Raw genomic sequence first — 21,725 nt, forward strand, 5'->3', positions numbered from 1 at the left:
TCCCTTATCCGGAATGGAGAGGGATGTTGTTGAAGGGAAGGAACGGAGGTAGATCGTTCCTCAGAACGTAGGAGAACAGGACCCACGAATCAGCTCTAGTCAGGAAAGCCAGGGCTCTGAGCTCTTATCCCTTCATGGGTAAGAGCGAAAGCCCGCGGTCCGGGGTTCTAGGCTTCTTAAGTAGAGTCAGCAGCCGTATGCCCCGGATAGGGGAGACATGGACTTTAGTACGTATCGACCCGGTGCCGCAGGACTGTTCCTAGCCTCGAGGAGTGAATCCGAGAGGCGTGACTGGAGCAACTGAGTGGGTACTGGGAACCGTAGAGATGAGGATAGATCTACCTGAGAGGGGAAAACAAGATCTCACGGAGTGGAGCCCACTCCTCTAGTCCTGTCTTGAGCTTATCTTTCTTTTCCGTTGAATTAGTTTCCTGTTCGAATCTTCCTTTTCAAATAGTTGGCAAAGCTAGACTTGATTTATTGAATAGGTCTAGCTTGCGCCTTATATTCCTTTTGGAAGGGGGCTCGTGGGAAACCTTTTATCGGAAAAAAGAGTTGAGTCAACTTGCCCAAATTTTCAATTCGCGAAATTCATGTGACTAAAATACATACCTTTCTTTAGTCTTTCCGGTGTAGCATCGCATCGGTCGATATCTCAGAGTCTAATTTCCTAACTCGGATTTGAACTCGGTGGGTTCCAGCAGCTAGCCTACACTGGAGAAGAATACCGGATGATGGGAATAACTATGCATAAATTTGGAAATGAGCACGAAATGTCTATTTAAATAAATTTTCTCATTATTCGTTATTTCCGGGTCTTTTCGTTGCATTCACTTACAACAAGAAACAACCACCAGTGTTTGATGCATGTAACGCCCCGAGACCGATGCTCCAGAAGACTTCCAGCTATTCCGAGTACGTCATGTGATTTGTTTTGGTTGTGCATTCATCTTGCCATCTCTTGCATTGCATCATGTCATCATGCCATCATATCATTAATTTTTTAAAACCTCAACTAAATAAATTGCATAGATCTTTTGATCTATTTAAATCGAGGGAATTCACTTGTGATTTCTCTTTATAACATATTAAAGCCTCTCAATATTATTAGGGAGCTATAATAAAATTATTCCATTTATTTGGAATTAACCATAACCCACTTGCAAAATATCCCATGCCGTTGTTATCTCAATTCTTGGTCTCCAACTCTACCCATAAATTATTTCGTCATTTTCCCGAGCTCCACCAAATTTCTCAACATTTTTGGACTCTTCCAAAATGTTGTCCTAGTCCATACCATTCGAATTGAATTCAAATGGTTTCGGATTTAAACTTTCAACCATACCTCTTTTATTTTCATGGATCAAGCCCATCTTCGCGAGTATGAGAAAGTGACCCTCCTACCCAAGCATCACCCCTATCCTTTTTTTCTTATCTCTGTTTTCTTTAAGAAACGGAGGGAGAGACCCAGCTAGGCCTATGTCAGCCCACCAGGCCTCTGGCCATTTTCCTCTCCACTGGGCCGGCCTCCCAAGGCCCAGCCACCCCTCTAACCCTAGCCGCAGGGGAGAGCATCGCTCGATCCCATCTCCTCCTTGTTCCCCTCACTTGCGCCGCCAGGAAGTACCTTCGTCTCGATCCCCATCGCGCACACGCATCGCCCGAACCTGCGCCCGATCCTCTCGTCTCCCTCTCCTCGATCCCGAGCCCGAGCGCGTAGCCCTCGACCTCCCCTTGCTCCTGCGCTCCGCCCTCGCCGGAGAAGAGAGCCAGGCCGGAGCCCCGTCGGCCTCCTCGTCGCCCCGCGCCTGACCCTCTCCTCCTCCCGCGCCGCCTCTCCTCCTGCTTCTCCACCTCTCCTGGAGCTCCGTCCGCCGGCCACCGGAGCCGCTGCTGGCTGCCGCCCCGCGCGCTTCGCGCCCTTCTCCATCAACCAGTCACCACGCTCCTTTCGGTCCCTCGCCTCCCCGTCGTATCTGCCTCGCCCGGCCTCCTGAACCTCCTCGCTAGCAGCCGCCGTGTCGTCCATGGCATCGGCCAGACCTCCACAGTGTCGCCGCCTCAAGCTCCAATCTGGTCGGCCCCATCGCCCAGTCCCAGCCGTCCTTCTCCTTCCCTCGCGACGCCGTGGGCATCAAGCTCGTTGCCCCACCTCCAAGTCCTCCCTCGCCGCCGGACCAGATCCATCGTCGCCCCTGCCCTGCTTCCCATGGCGATGCACGAGCCCCGCGACCACGCCCCTGCCGTCCCTGCGGCCAGCCATGCCGGCGAGCAAGCCGCTGCCGTCCGCCTCGCCGCGTTCCCCTTCGTCTTCGTCACCTCAAGTTCCGCGCCCGAGCCCTTTGCTCGACCAGGCGCCCGTCACCTCCAGTGCCTCTACATGTCCAAGCCCCCTGCCCCGCCTCTGCTTCGTTCGAGCGGGATGGAGGATGCGCCTCCGCTCGCCCGCATCCACCACCACCTTGCCCCGTGCTCGCCATGGACCTCCTCGCACCCCTGCTTCCTCTCCAACGGCCTTTCGTGGCTACAACCACCTTTGCGCCCAAGGCCGCTGCAATCTCACCTTCGGCCATGCCTTTGCCTTCCTGTACCGTTGTTCGCTGCACGCCAAGACCACCCTGTGGATTTTGCCAAGTACCACTATGACCTGTGTGCGACTATGCGGATTCGCCAAGTACCCCTCCAGCAAGACCGACGCCTGAACAAGCACACCGGCTCTGTGGATTTCGGCAAGTCCCTAAACGACCGGCGCTTAGTACCACTATGTTTGCCATGTACATCTACACCAAGACCGGACCGACAAGTACCCCGACAACGTGTGTACCTCTACCGATGACCCCGGACATCTACGAAAAACGTGTACAACTACCGTCGCCAAGATCGCGAGTACCTCTACCGTCGACATGTACGACTACGAAACGTGAACGACTACCGTCGCCGAGACCGCAAGTACCACGACAACCCCGAAGGGATTTGAATCCGTCAAGTTCATCTACGAAACGAGTACCACTACTTCCACTACGAACTCGTTCCACCCCGAAAATGCACGCTTCGAAGGTATAACCCCGAGATGGCCGCCCGTGAACGAATGCTTATGTGTTGTATGAGATGCTCGTGTTTGCACCATGTCCGAGAGAGGTCTTTGCACGTTCCTTGTTTGCCATGCCGCCGTCCCGTGGGAACCCGGAATTCGGGAGCACCCCACCATCCTTGCATGGCTCGCTCACGCTCACTTCCTTTTGCACCGGTATCTCCGTGAGTTACCAGGACCAGAATGTTGCCGTGGCACCATTTCCGTTTCACCGCCGTGGCACCTTTTTCCTTCCGCCATGGCGACAAATGTTTCATATCTTGCTCATGTCAGCATTTTCGTAAAAATTGCATAAACCTTGATTATGTCATCTGCATCATGATAACAACATTTAAAATGTTTAAAATTGTGTTTGCTTTAAATTGCTAAATGACATATGGGGATTTTCCGGAATTGTTGTTAGTTGTTTCCGGCCTCACTTAAACTTGCCTAAATAGTTAGTTTTATTATGTTTCACCTCTTGCCATGTTTGACAACATTTAATATTGTTGGTTAGCCTAAACGAGAGAGAACTAAATATTTGAATGTGATGTTTCGTCAATATGCAACTTGTTGCATATTGAGCTCCACTTAACTTGTAGTATTGTTTGTTGCACTTTGCCATGCCATGCCTCATTAAACCGGACATGCATCATACTTGATTGTGCATCATGCCATGATTATGCTTGTGTGTTTACCATGTTGTTTGCTTCTTTCTGGTTTACTTCTCTCGTTAGCTTCGGTTTCGTTCTAGAGTTGTGAGGATTCATGCGACTACGTCCGTTTGTCTTCTTCATGGACTCGTTCTTCTTCCTTGCGGGATCTCAGGCAAGATGACTATTACCCTCGATATCACTTCTATCTTTGCTTGCTAGTTGCTCCATTCTATCGCTATGTTGCGCTACCTATCACTTGTTTACCATGCCTCCCATATTGCCATGTCAGCCTCTAACCTTTTTCACCCTTCCTAGCAAACCGTTGTTTGGCTATGTTACCGCTTTGCTCAGCCCCTCTTATAGCATTGTTAGTTGCAGGTGAAGTTGAAGATTGTTCCATGATGGACAGGATTATTTTGGGATATCACAATATCTCTTATTTAATTAATGCATCTATATACTTGGTAAAGGGTGGAAGACTCGGCCTTATGCCTGGTGTTTTGTTCCACTCTTGCCGCCCTAGTTTCCGTCATACCGGTGTTATGTTCCCGGATTTTGCGTTCCTTACGCGGTTGGGTGATTTATGGGACCCCCTTGACAGTTCGCTTTGAATAAAACTCCTCCAGCAAGGCCCAACATTGGTTTTAACATTTGCCACCTAAGCCTTTTTCCGTTGGGTTCTGCAGACTCAAGGGTCATCTTTATTTGACCCCCCGGGCCAGTGCTCCTCCGAGTGTTGGTCCAAACTACAGCACTGTGCGGGACCATTCCTTGGCAACTTGGATTAAGTCGGTACCTGTACGCTTCGCTTATCCGGTGTGCCCTGAGAACGAGATATGTGCAGCTCCTATCGGGATTTGTCGGCACAGCGGGTGGTTTTGCTGGTCTTGTTTTACCATTGTCGAAATGTCTTGTAAACCGAGATTCCAAGTCTGATCGGGTCTTCCTGGGAGAAGGTATATCCTTCGTTGATCGCGAGAGCTTATCATGGGCTAAGTTGGGACACCCCTGCAGGGTTTAAACTTTCGAAAGCCATGCCCGCGGTTATGTGGCAGGTGGGAATTTGTTAATGTCCGGTTGTAGATAACTTGACACCAGATCCGAATTAAAACGCATCAACCGCGTGTGTAGCCGTGATGGTCTCTTTTCAGCGGAGTCCGAGAAGTGAACACGGTTTTGGGTTATGTTTGACGTAAGTAGGAGTTCAGGATCACTTCTTGATCGTTGCTAGCTTCACGACCGTTCCATTTGCTCTCTTCTCGCTCTTATTTGCGTATGTTAGCCACCATATATGCTTAGTGCTTGTTGCTACTCCACCTCATTACCACTTCCTACCCATAAGCTTAAATAGTCTTGATCTCGCGGGTTTTGAGATTGCTGAGTCCTCGTGACTCACCCGATACTATCACAACAGTTGCAGGTGCCGATGATACCAGTGCAGGTGATGCAACCGAGCTCAGATGGGAGCTCAACGAAGACCTTGGTCGTTGCTATGTATCGCTTCATGTTGATCAGTAGTGGAGCCTAGTTGGGACGATCAGGGATCTAGCAGTTGGGTTATCTTCTTTTCTTTTGGCTTCGTCCGTAGTCGGACTATGTGTGTGTTCTGAATGATGTATAAATTATATGTTCATTGTGTGAAGTGGCGATTGTAAGCCAACTCTTTATCCCAGTCTTGTTCATTACATGGGATTGTCTGAAGATGGCCCTTCTTGCGACAAAACCACAATGCGGTTATGACTCTAAGTCATGCTTCGACACGTGGGAGATATAGCCGCATCGTGGGTGTTACAAGTTGGTAATCAGAGCCATCCCCGACTTAGGATCCCCCTGCTTGATTGATTGCTGGCGTTGTTGTGTCTAGATCAAAAATGTTTTGAGTCTTAGGATTATATATCGGAGAGTAGGATTCTTTTTACTCCTTAGTCCCTTCGTCGCTCTGGTGAGGTCTCCTGACGTAGATGTTTTGACTTTCCTCTCCTCAAATTTCACTAATTTTTTTTAGGATCACGCGGGTATCTTGGAATCGTTCCGATGGTTTTGTGACGAGAACATTGTTCTTGGTGCCTCCTGTCTATTATGTGGCATTGACCCGGGGAGTTGAGCTCCGAGGTTTTGTCGTCACAATTTTATCGTTGCAGTTCTGGAATACTAGAGTTTTGCCGACATCGAAAATCTCTTTTATGAAGTTGTTGGTGAGATAACCTCGACGCCACCCAGTACTGAAGCGGGAGTTCGGGAGTATTGCCATAGCTCGTATAATGGATGCTTTTCGAAGGTTGTGGTACACGATTTCCGGAGTTTTCTTGGTTATGTGTTGACGGATGGATACAGCTGGATGTAGGGATTGTTAGTTTGGGTGAGATATATTGCTTCCCCTGTATCCCCAACACCATATTGCATAACCAGAAAGTTTCGGGAGTTTTATAGGTGGGAATTCAAGTAGCTCTAGCCTTTTGTTTTTCTTTCTGACAGATGCATGATATGAGATTGGGGTTCGACTTCTAGTGGTCCGCCTTTCCACGGTCGTTTTTACAGTGGTCTCGTTGTGTCTTAAAGAACCCTTGGCTATGCTGGTTCGGGGACACTTCGTATGTCATGTGCACTGCCTTGTACAAGATGGTGTTGTACACTCAAGCCCGTGTGGGCCCCACCACGAAAACGTCGGACGAAATCTCTATCATATGTTTGTTTCCGGCTTATTCTGCAAGCCAAATCCTTTGTTTTGTTTTATTTGTGGTATTCGAGTTGCTTCAAAGTCAAATGTTGAATCCATACCTTCCCTAAATGGTGTTCTCATATTGCTATGTGAATACTAATCCTTCTTGATCATCGAGGTCGTCATGTCAATTCTTTCCGACCGGTGTCCTTCTCTTCAAGTGGATCCGAACATTTCAACATTCGCAAGATCAATTCTAAGTTTTCTCAACGGTATCCATTCCATCTGCCCCAAGTTGCCTTTGTTTTCCCGCCCTCCCACCCTTAACTTCAAGGACTCAGATTTCTTAATCGGGTATCCATTTTATTGATGGGAAGTCTCTCCATTCTTTTCTGTCAATGTTCTTATCCGGTGATTCTCAAGAAGATACTAACGGAGTTTCAAGTTCATCATTCTTCATTCTCGTTTTCTTCTCCGGTGGATTTAACTCAAGCTTTCGGTGTTGATCATATTCTTTTTCTCATTTCAAGTGCTTTCTTATGCCGGTGTATCTCTTAATCATTCAATTCTCACTATTCCTTCGTTCTCGAGTGTTGAATATTTCTCAGAAGGCTCGTCTTTCCATTCTCAATCAGTTCAAGATATTTGGAGATTATTATCTCATTCAAGTCATTTAATTCAACCGGTGCAATCCCCCCTTTCAATCAATTGTTCAACGGTGTATCTTTTAGTGGGCCCTAACCCACAAGTCATTTCCCAGGATCTTACCTAACTCTTCTAGTTTTTTCGGAGTTATTCTCAAATTCATTGCAAAGTTTGACGTAAGAATGAATTATCATCAGTCAAATGTCTTTCTCCAAGATCTTTCAAATTATTTTTATTGTTGGCTCAACCTTTTTGTTTTTCATTCTCCTGGAGTATCTCAACAATTCATGGTGGTGTTTCTCGCTGTCATTCTTGGATTTTGAAGACCGAAGAAGGATTTCTCTTAAATCTTGTCCATTCTCTTGAAGATTCATGGTTCTAGCTTTATGCCATCCTCATAATTATTTTTGATTGTGACAATTCTTTTCTTACCATCCGGAGCATTTCATGAGTTATTTCCGTTTCTTTCCTCCGAAGGCCATCATGTCATAATCCTTCATTCTCAGCGTGTAGATATCATTCTCCAAATCTTACCGGTGCATCGTTCAAATATCATCTAATCAGTTCATGACCCCTTCGTTCTCATGTATCTAAATTTCTCAAGTATCTTCTTTTGTTTTCAAACTCTTCCCGGTGTTCTGCTATCTTTTCTTTTCTTACGGTGGTTGTTTCAACTTTCCACTTCCGTTGTTATTGTATCAATTCATTCGTTGTTTCCAAATCCCACCGGCGGTTCCATCAATAACTTCTCAAGTTTGCGCTATATCTCTATCTTTAATCATTTTTCAATGAGAATAAGTAGTATGTCAAATCCATTGCTTGTCATCAATTTAATTTGATGAAGGATAAGCATACAATAAATCTTATTCTTATTTCCTCTAGGTGATTCAATTCTTTTCTTCCGTAGATTGTTCATGATGAAGTAATTCTCGGCTCTAGTGTTTCATCTTTTTCTTTTCCGGTGTTCCAAGTTTTCTCGGTTATATCGTCACGAAGCTCTATCTAAATCATTGCAAGGATTCACCTTGTGTTTTCAACTTCCCTTTCTTTCTATCACCCTTTTATTACCGAAGTTCTTCATGGAGGCTCTACATGGTGGTTTGTCAAGGATTCTTTTCATTCTTTAATTGTTCTTCAAGATTTCTCTTGAAGTTAACATCCGCCAAGCTATACTCAAAATTAAACATGGTGATCAACACATGTTTTGTTTTGAGGCATTCAAGCATTCTTCATCTTGCATTCCAAAGTGCAATTATCCTACCTTATCTTTTGAGATGGTGTTATATCATTCTTGACAATTTCCATTCCTGTTTCGCGATTCACATGTTGTCAAGAATGAGGTATTTTAAATCCATCAATCTCTTTGTTGGAGTTATCTTGGTATAGATTTCACCTAAAGCCTTCCCTAAGGAATGTTGTATTGTGGTGCTTATCAATGATCCAAGTTTTCTCCTATCCTCTCGGCGAAAGCAGTTTTCATCTCTTCGTTGATCTCAAGCAAGCAATTGTTTTCGTTAGTGGCCGGTTGTCATCTCATAATTTTGAGATGTTTTCCATAAGCCCACTACAAGCTTATTTGTTTCGTTGTTGGTTTTCCAACAACTCCACTCTAACCTTCTTGGAAGCGTGCTTTCCAAGATCATTTGTGGCAGAAGTTGGCATTTTCTTCTCCATTCCTTTATTCCAATGGTCTATCTTCTATTCTTTCTTCCGGAGGCATGGTAATGTTGCTCTCTTCACTCATCATCTCGAATTGTGAGGATCGTGTCCTTTTTATGCTTATCCATTCAACCGGAGTGTCATGTTTTTTTTAAGTTCTTTTCATCTTATCAAGTTTTGCCTCTCTTTTCAACCGGATTGCTGTCAGAAATCCTTCTTACCCCTTGTGCCATTCTTTCAATAGTTCCGGAGGCAGTGTGTTGTTGATTTCATCAAGTATCATCCCATCTTCTTAAGTTCATGTTCTATTCCTTCCATGTTCAACCGGAGTGCTGCCCGAATTCTTCCCTCTCATCTTGCTTTAACTGGAGTGGTTTCGAATTCTATCTTGTCCATTAAACTCTTGATTCATGTCTTTGCAACCTTCAAGTTCTCTTAATGTTCCTTGTTCCTTTTTTCTAACCGATTGTTTGCAATCTCGTTCATCTCTATTGTACTCCTTTTAAATTGCTCAACCTCTCAAGGTTCGTGGTTTCACTCGTTTGTCAAACATGCAACTTAGTTTTACCTCTGCTCTTCCTCTTCCATTTCTCTCCGGTGCCATCCTAGATCTCGGGACGAGATCCTCTTGTAGTGGTGGAGTGTTGTAACGCCCCGAGACCGACTCTCCAGAAGACTTCCAGCTATTCCGAGTTTCGTCGTGTGATTTGTTTTGTTTGTGCATTCATCATGCCATCTCTTGCATTGCATCATGTCATCATGCCATCATATCATTAATTTTTTAAAACCTCAACTAAATAAATTGCATAGATCTTTTGATCTCTTTAAATCGAGGGAATTCACTTGTGATTTCTCTTTATAACATATTAAAGCCTCTCAATATTATTAGGGAGCTATAGTAAAATTATTCCATTTATTTGGAATTAACCATAACCCACTTGCAAAATATCCCATGCCGTTGTTATCTCAATTCTTGGTCTCCAACTCTGCCCATAAGTTCTTTCGTCATTTTCCAAAGCTCCACCAAATTTCTCAACATTTTTGGACTCTTCCAAAATGTTGTCCTAGTCCATACCATTCGAATTAAATTCAAATGGTTTCGGATTTAAATCTTTCAACCATGCCTCTTTTATTTTCATGGATCAAGCCCATCTTCGCGAGTATGAGAAAGTGACCCTCCTACCCAAGCATCACCCCTATCCTTTTTTTTCTTATCTCTGTTTTCTTTAAGAAACGGAGGGAGAGACCCAGCTAGGCCTATGTCAGCCCACCAGGCCTCTGGCCATTTTCCTCTCCACTGGGCCGGCCTCCCAAGGCCCAGCCACCCCTCTAACCCTAGCCGCAGGGGAGAGCATCGCTCGATCCCATCTCCTCCTCGTTCCCCTCGCTTGCGCCGCCAGGAAGTACCTTCGTCTCGATCCCCATCGCGCACACGCATCGCCCGAACCTACGCCTGATCCTCTCGTCTCCCTCTCCTCGATCCCGAGCCCGAGCGCGCAGCCCTCGACCTCCCCTTGCTCCCGCGCTCCGCCCTCGCCGGAGAAGAGAGCCAGGCCGGAGCCCCATCGGCCTCCTCGTCACCCCGTGCCTGACCCTCTCCTCCTCCCGCGCCGCCTCTCCTCCTGCTTCTCCACCTCTCCTGGAGCTCCGTCCGCCGGCCACCGGAGCCGCTGCTGGCTGCCGCCCCGCGCGCCTCGCGCCCTTCTCCATCAGCCAGCCACCACGCTCCTCTCGGTCCCTCGCCTCCCCGTCGTATCTGCCTCGCCCGGCCTCCTCAACCCCATCGCTAGCAGCCGCCGTGTCGTCCATGGCGTCGGCCGGACCTCCACAGCGCGGCCGCCTCAAGCTCCAATCCGGTCGGCCCCATCTCCCTGTCCCAGCCATCCTTCTCCTTCCGTCGCGACGCCGCGGGCATCGAGCTCGTCGCCCCGCCTCCAAGTCCTCCCTCGCCGCCGGACCAGATCCATCGTCGCCCCTGCCCTGCTTCCCATGGCACTGCACGAGCCCCGCGACCACGCCCCTGCCGTCCCCGCGCCCAGCCATGCCGGCAAGCAAGCCGCTGCCGTCCGCCTTGCCGCGTTCCCCTTCGTCTTCGTCACCTCAAGTTCCGCGCCCGAGCCATCTTCTCGACCAGGAGCCTGTCACCTCCAGCGCCTCTACATGTCCAAGCCCCCTGCCCCGCCTCTGCTTCGTTCGAGCGGGGAGGAGGATGCGCCTCCGCTCGCCCGCATCCACCACCACCTTGCCCCGTGCCCGCCATGGCCCTCCTCGCGCCCCTGCTTCCTCTCCAACGGCCTTTCGTGGCTACAACCACCTTTGCGCCCAAGGCCGCTGCAATCTCACCTTCGGCCATGCCTTTGCCTTCCTGTACCGTTGTTCGCTGCACGCCAAGACCACTCTGTGGATTTTGCCAAGTACCACTATGACCTGTGTGCGACTATGCGGATTCGCCAAGTACCCCTCCAGCAAGACCGATGCCTGAACAAGCACACCGGCTCTGTGGATTTCGTCAAGTCCCTCGACGACCGGCGCTTAGTACCACTACGTTTGCCATGTACATCTACACCAAGACTGGACCGACAAGTACCCGACAACGTGTGTACCTCTACCGACGACCCCGGACATCTATGAAAAACGTGTACAACTACCGTCGCCAAGATCGCGAGTACCTCTATCGTTGACATGTATGACTACGAAACGTGAACGACTACCGTCGCCGAGACCGCAAGTACCACGACAACCCCGAAGGGATTCGAATCCGTCAAGTTCATCTGCGAAACGAGTACCACTACTTCCACTACGAACTCGTTCCACCCCGAAAATGCACGCTTCGAAGGTATAACCCCGAGACGACCGCCCATGAACGAATGCTTATGTGTTGTATGAGATGCTCGTGTTTGCACCGTGTCCGAGAGAGGTCTTTGCACGTTCCTCGTTTGCCATGCCGCCGTCCCGTGGGAACCCGGAATTCGGGAGCACTCCACCATCCTTGCATGACTCGCTCACGCTCACTTCCTTTTGCACCGGTATCTCCGTGAGTTACTAGGACCAGAATGTTGCCGTGGCACCATTTCCGTTTCACCGCCGTGGCACCTTTTTCCTTCCGCCATGGCGACAAATGTTTCATATCTTGCTCATGTCAGCGTTTTCATAAAAATTGCATAAACCTTGATTATGTCATCTGCATCATGATAACAACATTTAAAATGTTTAAAATTGTGTTTGCTTTAAATTGCTAAATGACATATGGGGATTTTCCGGAATTGTTGTTAGTTGTTTCCGGCCTCACTTAAACTTGCCTAAATAGTTAGTTTTATTATGTTTCACCTCTTGCCATGTTTGACAACATTTAATATTGTTGGTTAGCCTAAACGAGAGAGAACTAAATATTTGAATATGGTGTTTCGTTAATATGCAACTTGTTGCATATTGAGCTCCACTTAACTTGTAGTATTGTTTGTTGCACTTTTCCATGCCATGCCTCATTAAACCGGACATGCATCATACTTGATTGTGCATCATGCCATGATTATGCTTGTGTGTTTACCATGTTGTTTGCTTCTTTCTGGTTTACTTCTCTCGTTAGCTTCGGTTTCGTTCTAGAGTTGTGAGGATTCGTGCGACTACGTCCGTTTGTCTTCTTCATGGACTCGTTCTTCTTCCTTGCGAGATCTCAGGCAAGATGACTATTACCCTTGATATCACTTCTATCTTTGCTTGCTAGTTGCTCCGTTCTATCGCTATGTTGCGCTACCTATCACTTGTTTACCATGCCTCCCATACTGCCATGTCAACCTCTAACCCTTTTCACCCTTCCTAGCAAACCGTTCTTGGCTATGTTACCGCTTTGCTCAGCCCCTCTTATAGCATTGTTAGTTGCAGGTGAAGTTGAAGATTGTTCCATGATGGACAGGATTATTTTGGGATATCACAATATCTCTTATTTAATTAATGCATCTATATACTTGGTAAAGGGTGGAAGACTCGGCCTTATGCCTGGTGTTTTGTTCCACTCTTGTCGCCCTAGTTTCCGTCATACCGGTGTTATGTTCCCGGATTTTGTGTTCCTTACGCGGTTGGGTGATTTATGGGACCCCCTTGACAGTTCGCTTTGAATAAAACTCCTCCAGCAAGGCCCAACATTGGATTTAACATTTGCCACCTAAGCCTTTTTCCCTTGGGTTCTGCAGACTCAAGGGTCATCTTTATTTTAACCCCCGGGCCAGTGCTCCTCCGAGTGTTGGTCCAAACTAGAGCACCGTGCGGGACCATTCCTTGGCAACTTGGATTACGTCGGTACCTGTACGCTTCGCTTATCCGGTGTGCCCTGAGAACGAGATATGTGCAGCTCCTATCGGGATTTGTCGGCACAGCGGGTGGTTTTGCTGGTCTTCTTTTACCATTGTCGAAATGTCTTGTAAACCGGGCTTCCGAGTCTAATCGGGTCTTCCTGGGAGAAGGTATATCCTTCGTTGATCGCGAGAGCTTATCATGGGCTAAGTTGGGACACCCCTGCAGGGTTTAAACTTTGGAAAGCCGTGCCCGCGGTTATGTGGCAGGTGGGAATTTGTTAATGTCCGGTTGTAGATAACTTGACACCAGATCCGAATTAAAATGCATCAACCACATGTGTAGCCGTGATGGTCTCTTTTCGGCGGAGTCCGGGAAGTGAACACGGTTTTGGGTTATGTTTGACGTAAGTAGGAGTTCAGGATCACTTCTTGATCATTGCTAGCTTCACGACCGTTCCATTTGCTCTCTTCTCGCTCTTATTTGCGTATGTTAGCCACCATATATGCTCAGTGCTTGCTGCTACTCCACCTCATTAACACTTCCTACCCATAAATTTAAATAGTCTTGATCTCGCGGGTTTTGAGATTGTTGAGTCCTCATGACTCACCAGATACTATCACAACAGTTGCAGGTGCCGATGGTACCAGTGCAGGTGATGCAACCGAGCTCATATGGGAGCTCAATGAAGACCTTGGTCGTTGCTATGTATCGCTTCATGTTGATCAGTAGTGGAGCCCAGTTGGGACGATCGGGGATCTAGTAGTTGGGTTATCTTCTTTTCTTTTGGCTTCGTCCGTAGTCGGTCTATGTGTGTGTTCTGAATGATGTATGAATTATATGTTCATTGTGTGAATTGGCGATTGTAATCCAACTCTTTATCCCAGTCTTGTTCATTACATGGGATTGTGTGAAGATGGCCCTTCTTGCGACAAAACCACAATGCGGTTATGCCTCTAAGTCGTGCTTCGACACGTGGGAGATATAGCCGCATCGTGGGTGTTACAGTGCAGCACTTGCATTTTGGTGCATTCTTCTTACTTTCCTTGGTCTTTTGTTCCGTCATATTCCAAATAACTTATCTAATTACAACGTAATAACCGCTAATGCACCTTTTTTTATCAAATCTCAGGGACATGGTCTAATCATGAGGGTAGTATTTTATCATGGTGTTGGGTCCCAAGTTTTTTATGGATTCCTTTTTGGTTACCGGGGTCGACCCCAAAGCCATAATGTCTCAAAACGAAGAGGCTATAGAGAAACTTTGATTTTTTTCCTTTGTCTCGAACTTCGTGAAGAACTCCATTCTATCTCTCCAACAAAAAAGTTGGGTTGCGCCCCAGTTGTACACTCCTTCTAATTACAGGCATATCTATGACTCTTTTTTACCAGATGAAGCAGGAGGCATCGGTCCGTAGAACCTATAAAAAAGAGATGGTTGTGGCGCAAAGTACTCTTGTGCACCTACATCACTCGGCTCGCGCGCAACCCCGCCCCGTTACGTTATGTTATGGAAGAATTTAGCTTCTTGCTGGGCTGGTTATTCAGAGCCAGCAACTGGCTGCCGGATTTCGTCCCGTCCGTAGCGCTTCGGAAGTCACTCTGGCGTGGCGCTGCTGGATACTTCTGATCAATAGGAATAGGAGGGAAAAAAGCTTATGATGAGCATCTATTGGAGTCGACCATTTCCAAGATCTAATTCTAGTTTCTTATTATGTAGTGGAAACGCCTCACAATCTTCAGTTTTACGCTTACGCTTAAGGGAAGAAATGTTCTTGGTGGATGCAGGCCCTGGTACCCCCAAAATTTGTATGCAAGATGAGCTTACAGGAATGCCAATCAAGCGAGCCACCAGGTTTGAGAATAAGGTGGGATCCAAGAATGTAGTGGCTGGTGAATCACTGATCAAAAAGCGGATTTTTGAGAGATTCTTCATCGATCTAGTGGCTGGTGAATCACTGATCAAAGAGTGAGCAGCCGCCAGGTTTAATGATTTTGTGGGATCCCTGGATGTAGCGGCTGGCGAACCGCTTCTTCTTCCACAAAGATTCAGACAAAACCGAGCTTGGATAGAACTGAAGAAGATTTGGCGAACGAAGAAAAAGGTCAAAGGGTTTATTATAAAAAAACAAAGGAGGTTACGAAAGAAAGTGAAATGTCCTATCCTCATCCCAATTTGGGTAATCCATGATGTCTCCATTTTATGTATCCATCTTGACTCGTTTTCGGCCAAATAGGCCTCCTTTTTGGAGTGAACAAGCCTTTTTCCTTTGATCCCTCACGTGATCAAATCAAGTCCGTCTACTTGAAAGCGAAGTACTTCAGCGAGTAGTAGTTCATAATGTTGGTCTTATTCAAGGTAGTTTTTAAAAACCTAGCAATACCATTAAGAACAAGGTCAACGAGGAGTGACCGAACACTTGAGGGAACGAACAAGGAAGACCGATCCCAAATAAATAGAGTTTCCAATGTTAGGAGTAATTCCCTTTAATGTGGAAAGCTTAGATCGGTACCTCTGGCATCGGTACCTTGCCTAAGCGCCCTGGGCAATCGGACTCGACAAGGGTAAGATCCCAAATCTGTTCCTTTCCTGTTGTAAAGTCTGCACCCTTAGAGGTGGCATCCCTTTACGCATGAGCCTTGTTAGTGCATGTCTCAGTCCCTTGAGACATGCTCAGTCCTATGTTAGGAAACCAAACAGTGTAATTAGCTTCCCCCTCTATTCCCGGCCATCGTATGGACGAGGGCTCCTCTCCCTCTGCTCTGCTGCCCGGAAAGGTATATATATACTTAAATTAGGAATTGAAAATGCTTGGGCTTGCCTTATTCTCTCATTTAAGTCCTTCAATTCCCTTATCCGGAATGGAGAGGGATGTTGTTGAAGGGAAGGAATGGAGGTAGATTGTTCCTCAGAACATAGGAGAACAGGACCCACGAATCAGCTCTAGTCAGGAAAGCGAGGGCTCTGAGCTCTTACCCATGAACCAAAGTGGAACGGAGAGAACAGAGAGTCAGTTACAATGACAAAATTGTTGAGTAATCATGTTGAAAGAACAACATTTTGTGTCATAAATATCGTATATAGAGATTTTTCATGTATCGACGCTTTTGATTCAATTATGAAAGTACGTTGTACTAGATTTGCACCCCTAGTTACGCAGAAGTGCAAGCACAGAAGCGGATGACCGGACCTTACCAACATACTCAAAAAAGTATTCTATACTGGGTTCTGTGCTCTTGACAAGCAGTGTTTCCAGTCTAGCTATGTCAAATCGGGTGTGAAGTGTCCTTCTAGGTTCTGGCTGGTAGAGCAGAGGACTGAAAATCCTCTTTAGTTTCACGCATGGGACTCTAAATCCCAATTGCGCTAGCTCTGTGGTTCGATTTCACAACAGAACGAACAATGAATGAATGTGGGCCGTCAACCAGGTAAGTCTGTGCCCATGAAAGAAAGGACTAGGGAGGGATTGAGAGAAGCTTTCACAGTGGAAAATGCAAAAAAGCATGTCGTTCTTAGAAATTGTGGAATTTTACGTCCGGGAACACTTTGGGGTGAACACCCATCCGAACAAGTACGGTAAATAGTTCAGCATTTAGGCCGTAACATTTAGCAAAAAACGAATCTGAAACCCAACAAGTGCTCTCCGAACCAAGCTAGATAGTCTCCTATCACTAGGCTCACCAACCAACCTGGACTTTGATTCTTCCTTATTATTCTAACCGGATATAAAAACCATAAGGATTGTTTCCAGCCGAGATTTCCCATATGACATAAGCGCTCTTGGGATTGTAGATATGAAGATGCCTTGAATGAACCCAAGCAAGCCGAAATAGAATACTATAAGTATGAAGTGGACATCTATGTTTTAATTGGAAACATCTCTTTTCAATTTAGATTTTGCCAGTGCCTCCCTTTGTGGCAGAGCGAGCGCCTTGACTAAGATAGATTGACTCTTTCATTCTTTTTTTTATTCTGGTTCCAATCGTTTGAGGAAAACCCCCTTTGGCATCAATGAAACTCTGTTATATAGGAGTTCAAAAACCTCATTTCGTTTGAGAGATAGTGGAATTTCTTCTTTCAACACGTACATCGACGAGGGTGTCGATGACTTGAGTGAGGAATGGTCATGTGCTAGAGGCCGTACCTTTGGAGTAAGACCTCAACAAGGGGGTGTGCAGTTTAAATGTAAATGACGAGCATGGAGAGGCCAAGGTCATTTATAATTAGGTGTGGCTGATGCAAGAAAACTGGCGAGCTGTCCATGGTGAGAAAAGTTGTGATGCTACTGCAGGGGGCATCCTGGTGTAGTTGAGGGTGTAGAACTTCTGTGCGGGTACAACTGGCACTTAAAAGACCTTCCGTGTAGATGAGTTCTCTTGAGTGAGACTAATCGAGTTACGAAGAAACCTTTGCGATGGTGCTGTGCAGTTGGGTTCTCTATGGAGGAACTTCGTTGTGGGGACCAAGGGGTCTTCTTAAGAAGAGTTGCTTTGATGAAAAGAGTGTAGCCATGATGGCAAGTCAAGGTGGGGCCTTGTGAAGTCAAGCCTTGTGTATGTTGGCGTGATGACGAGAGAAAGGAAATGCCCAGGAACAATAGCTGTCCGTAGCACACCCTGCAATGACTTCGACCAGCGGACCAGCCTATTCAATACCCTATGCCATGACCTTAGAAGTTCGTACCCCATGATATTCAATGACACCCGTAGACATTTGATCATTCATACCTCACAGTACGCTTTCTTTCTTTTTTTTTGGACTTTGAAATACAAGCGAAGGAAGCTCAGTGAAAGATAGACTGGGATTTGACAGCAAGAAGAAAGCAATCATAGTACGCGACACACACCGCTGACGAATGAGATTGACGTCCCAAACCAACACAGGTTCAAGACTAAGTGCAAAACCAAGAATGCCGTGGATAGAAAAGTGAGTGCTTCCTCAAGCTTCATGAAGGAAGGGTCCAAGGACCTAAGCGACAACCTCTACGAAAAAGAAAAACCTATATATAGATAGTGGTATGTGTTCGCTGACACTAAATAGACTTGGCTCGGGGCAGAACTGAGTGGCTAGGCTAAGTTCCCTAGTCTTCTATTGGCCTACCCACCCCTACGACATGGAGGCGCTTACCCTTCTCCAACAAGCATAGGGCTGAAGACAATTTGTTTGTTAGTTTTTCAATCTTCTACCTTCTATGCTTAGAGTAAGTGGAAATGACCTCCTTGATCAGCAAGTAAGCGAGCGGTAGTTCAGTCTCCGACAAGTGAGGCCGAATAGCCCTAGGTGTCCTTTTCCTTCTAAACTAGCTGCTCTCGCTTGACTCTTCTAGTGAGCAAGCAAACTGGTCGGGGTACAGGGTCGGATCAAGGTAAGGAATGGGAATAGCACTCACTCGTTGAAGGTAAGCCAGAAACAGGGGTTGTCCTAAGCGAACTTATGTGGAAAAGTGTGAACCTTTGTTGTGATCCATCTCATAGGAGATCTATTGATCCTTACCTAGAACTACATAGGAGCTCTATGTTTATATAATCATAGAAGGTTGTGGGATCGTTGTTTATCAACCACTCACGACGACACCGAGATCTTCGACTTAGCTCCCACAGGTCATCCACCCAGGGCAGAAGATAACGAAAGGGAGACAAAGTCCTAACTAAATCAACACACAATAACCTCAACCTTCTACCCATTCCATCCATCATATCAGTCGAGTCGAGGAGATTCGTTCTTATCTATAGATAAGGCAAGAGAGAACTTATGACCTCGCGGATGGAGAGGGATTCGAACCCCCGGTATTCCTATCAATACTTCGGTTTTCAAGACCGACCCTTTCAACCGCTCAGACATCCATCCCTGCGCTCGCCCGCCCTATCTATCTACGCGCTGGCAGGTAGGGGCAACTCTATGTGATTCGCTACGCTTGCTTCTGCCCCACCCCATAAGCTGACTCTATTGCCTAGCAGTTAGCGACACTTTTTCGGTAGTACGAATCGCTACGCTTCGCTTCTTTCTATATGATAATATGCACCGTCGGTTGCAGCGCTCCCAGCGGGTAATAGCAAGAGAGTGAAGAACGAACGATCCTCAAAAAAGTCAGCAGTGAATGAGTCCAACTCGAGTTCATGTGTCAAAGGCGTGGCAAGAGAGCGAGTTCGACTCACGAACGATCCGCAAGTGAAGGACCGATCCTTTAACGCCAGTACTGTTGCGAGATTGGTACTTGGTGGCTCACGAGCAACATATAGAAAAAGGTTTCCCATCACTCCCTCGCTCCTTTTTGAAGGCCCACCGCTCCCCCTTTCTTTAAGTATCTATCCCGGCTTGCATTTTGGGGCGAGTACTACAGTTCCTCCATAATCACACAGAACGCCCAGCTTCGAAGAGTTGCTCTCTCCCCAGTCCACAGCAAGGTGTGGAATCTGGATCTACTGTGTGTTCTGACTCTATTGGATCAAGTGAGATACTAAACCTTCTACTACTACTACTTTTAGTCGCCTAACGGCTAAACCAATAAATTTCTCTCCTTAAAGGAATCTACTTCCCCGACTGTCAACTACTCGCTTCTTCACCGGTATCACACCCGCGCCAGACTGAGCAGCAGAGTTAGAACCCAACCAAATACGATTCTTGTATTATCTTACCGAAATTCGGATCCATTTGGCTCCAAAGGAGCAAGCGCGGGAGTTCTAATAGGACTTTGAGACTCGAAAAATCCTGCGGGCTGCTGAGAACAGAGAGAAGTAGTTGCAGAGAGGTTTGATAGGGTTAGGCAGATGCCCCATTATTCGTAAACAAGAAGAAATCCAGATTAGTTTGATGGAGCTGTGGCTTAGCACAAGCATGGTGTCAATGTGGTTCCTCTCGACTAAACACTTAAACAATTGGATCCAGTAGGGTTCAATAGAGGTATGGTATCAGCAACCTTTTAGGGAGCTATATTCTTTGGAATAAGATAGCTGCCCAGAGCTTGCGACATACCTACCCCCTGGGCGTAGATAGAATTAGGTAAGATAAAAATCACCTTGCCCTTTTTGATTGAGAATTGTATCTGTGGCTATTGCTGTTTTGCCAGTCTGTCTGTCCCCAATAATGAACTCTCGCTGACCGTGCCCTATAGGGATCATCGAATCGATAGCAATAAGCCCTGTTTGAAGAGGTTCGTATATGGAACGCCTGGAAATTCTACTTGGAGCAGGAGATTCAATTAAGCGAGATTCGGAATCTACAATTTCGCCTCTCCCATCAATAGGTTTAGCCAGAGCATGTGTACCATCCGGTTCGCGACCCCTACTACATCTGCATTTAAAATATTTACTATAGCCAACTTAAAAACGCTAGCTAGCTACTCTTGTAGCCTTATTTAGTTTGGTTGCCTACGCTTGCTCTCCGGCGCGCTACGGCAACACCCCCTGCTTGCTTCTTTCTGTTCGACGCGGAGCTCGCAGCCTCCCCACCCTTGCTTAGCGTTCCACTTGTGATCCTGGAGGATTTGGAGAAATGCGCCCGACCATGAAGAATGGATTTTGTATTTTCTTTCATGTGAACGGCCCTATCTTGTAAAGAATGGTTTTTCGTGCTATAGACCATGTTGCGTCTCACCTTCTCAAGTCGTTGGAGCAGAGCAGTCTTAAACTGCCTGACTCCGCGACCGATAGAATTCTGATCCAGCCGGTGCACCTTCTTGAATGCGTAAAACCGACCTATGTTCGCAGCAAAAAAAATAGAACAATAAAGGGAGCAAAACGCTAGAAACTTCCATTTACTTTGCAGGATGTAGTAGAAACTAGAAACCAATTACCCGAGTCCCCATTCGAGATTATTTGGTTATGATCCAAAAAGAAAAAAGAAAGGTTTAACAAGCCATGAGAAAATAGAGTAAAGTAACCATATGTTCTGTTTGCATAACGTGTATACGCCACGCCATACAATCGAAATAGAAACATGGGACGATTCCAGAATTTTGAATAGATCCGTGGGGATGAGAGAAGTTGTTGTTGAGAAATATGAAATTGGAAAGGAAGTCAAACTCCCTATGGAACCTGTGATCGGTTGTACCTGTACTTTAGTGATACGAAAACTTGCTATTCACTTAGTTTCTGGTCAATAATAAGATTATGTAGGAGAGATGGCCGAGTGGTTCAAGGAGTAGCATTAGAACTGCTATGTAGGCTTTTGTTTACCGAGGGTTCGAATCCCTCTCTTTCCGTTTCTGTTAATTCACCAACGTTACCGACCACAATGAAATTTCTAGTAAGAGGAAAATCCGTCGACTTTCTAAATCGTGAGGGTCAAGTCCCTCTATCCCCAATAAAAAGCCCATTTTACTTCCTAACTATTGTACCAACCTCTATTTTTCATTAATGGTTCAAACAAGATTCACTATCTTTCTTATTCTACTCTTTCACAAACGGATCCAAACTGACTTCTTTGGATCTTATCCTATTCATACAAATGAACATATTATAGTATAGGCAAGTAATCCCTATTATTAAGTAAGTCATTCACAATCCATATCATTATCCTGATATTTACTAAGTCAAATTTGAGAATACTTTTTTCTTTTTTAGTCCCTTTAATTGACATAGATACAAGTACTCTACTAGGATGATGCACAATAAATAGTCAGGATAGCTCAGTTGGTAGAGCAGAGGATTGAAAATCCTCGTGTCACCAGTTCAAATCTGGTTCAAGCAATAAAAAGATATATTTTGATAACTTTGATAACGCGTTTCATAAGAAGAAAGATAGGCA

At 46.2% G+C, this 21,725-nt stretch overlaps 2 non-coding genes across 2 annotated transcripts; one reads left to right on the forward strand and one right to left on the reverse strand.

The window, feature by feature from the left end:
- Window positions 1-18,740: 18,740 nt before the first annotated feature.
- Window positions 18,741-18,827, reverse strand: TRNAS-UGA (transfer RNA serine (anticodon UGA)). The gene has a single exon. It is a non-coding gene; the product is annotated as a tRNA-Ser (tRNA).
- Window positions 18,828-21,093: 2,266 nt separating this feature from the next.
- On the forward strand, window positions 21,094-21,180 carry TRNAS-AGA (transfer RNA serine (anticodon AGA)). The gene has a single exon. It is a non-coding gene; the product is annotated as a tRNA-Ser (tRNA).
- The last annotated feature ends 545 nt before the right edge of the window (window positions 21,181-21,725 follow it).

This window comes from Triticum aestivum, chromosome 2B (assembly GCF_018294505.1).
Source record: "Triticum aestivum cultivar Chinese Spring chromosome 2B, IWGSC CS RefSeq v2.1, whole genome shotgun sequence".
NCBI classification, from domain to species: domain Eukaryota; kingdom Viridiplantae; phylum Streptophyta; class Magnoliopsida; order Poales; family Poaceae; genus Triticum; species Triticum aestivum.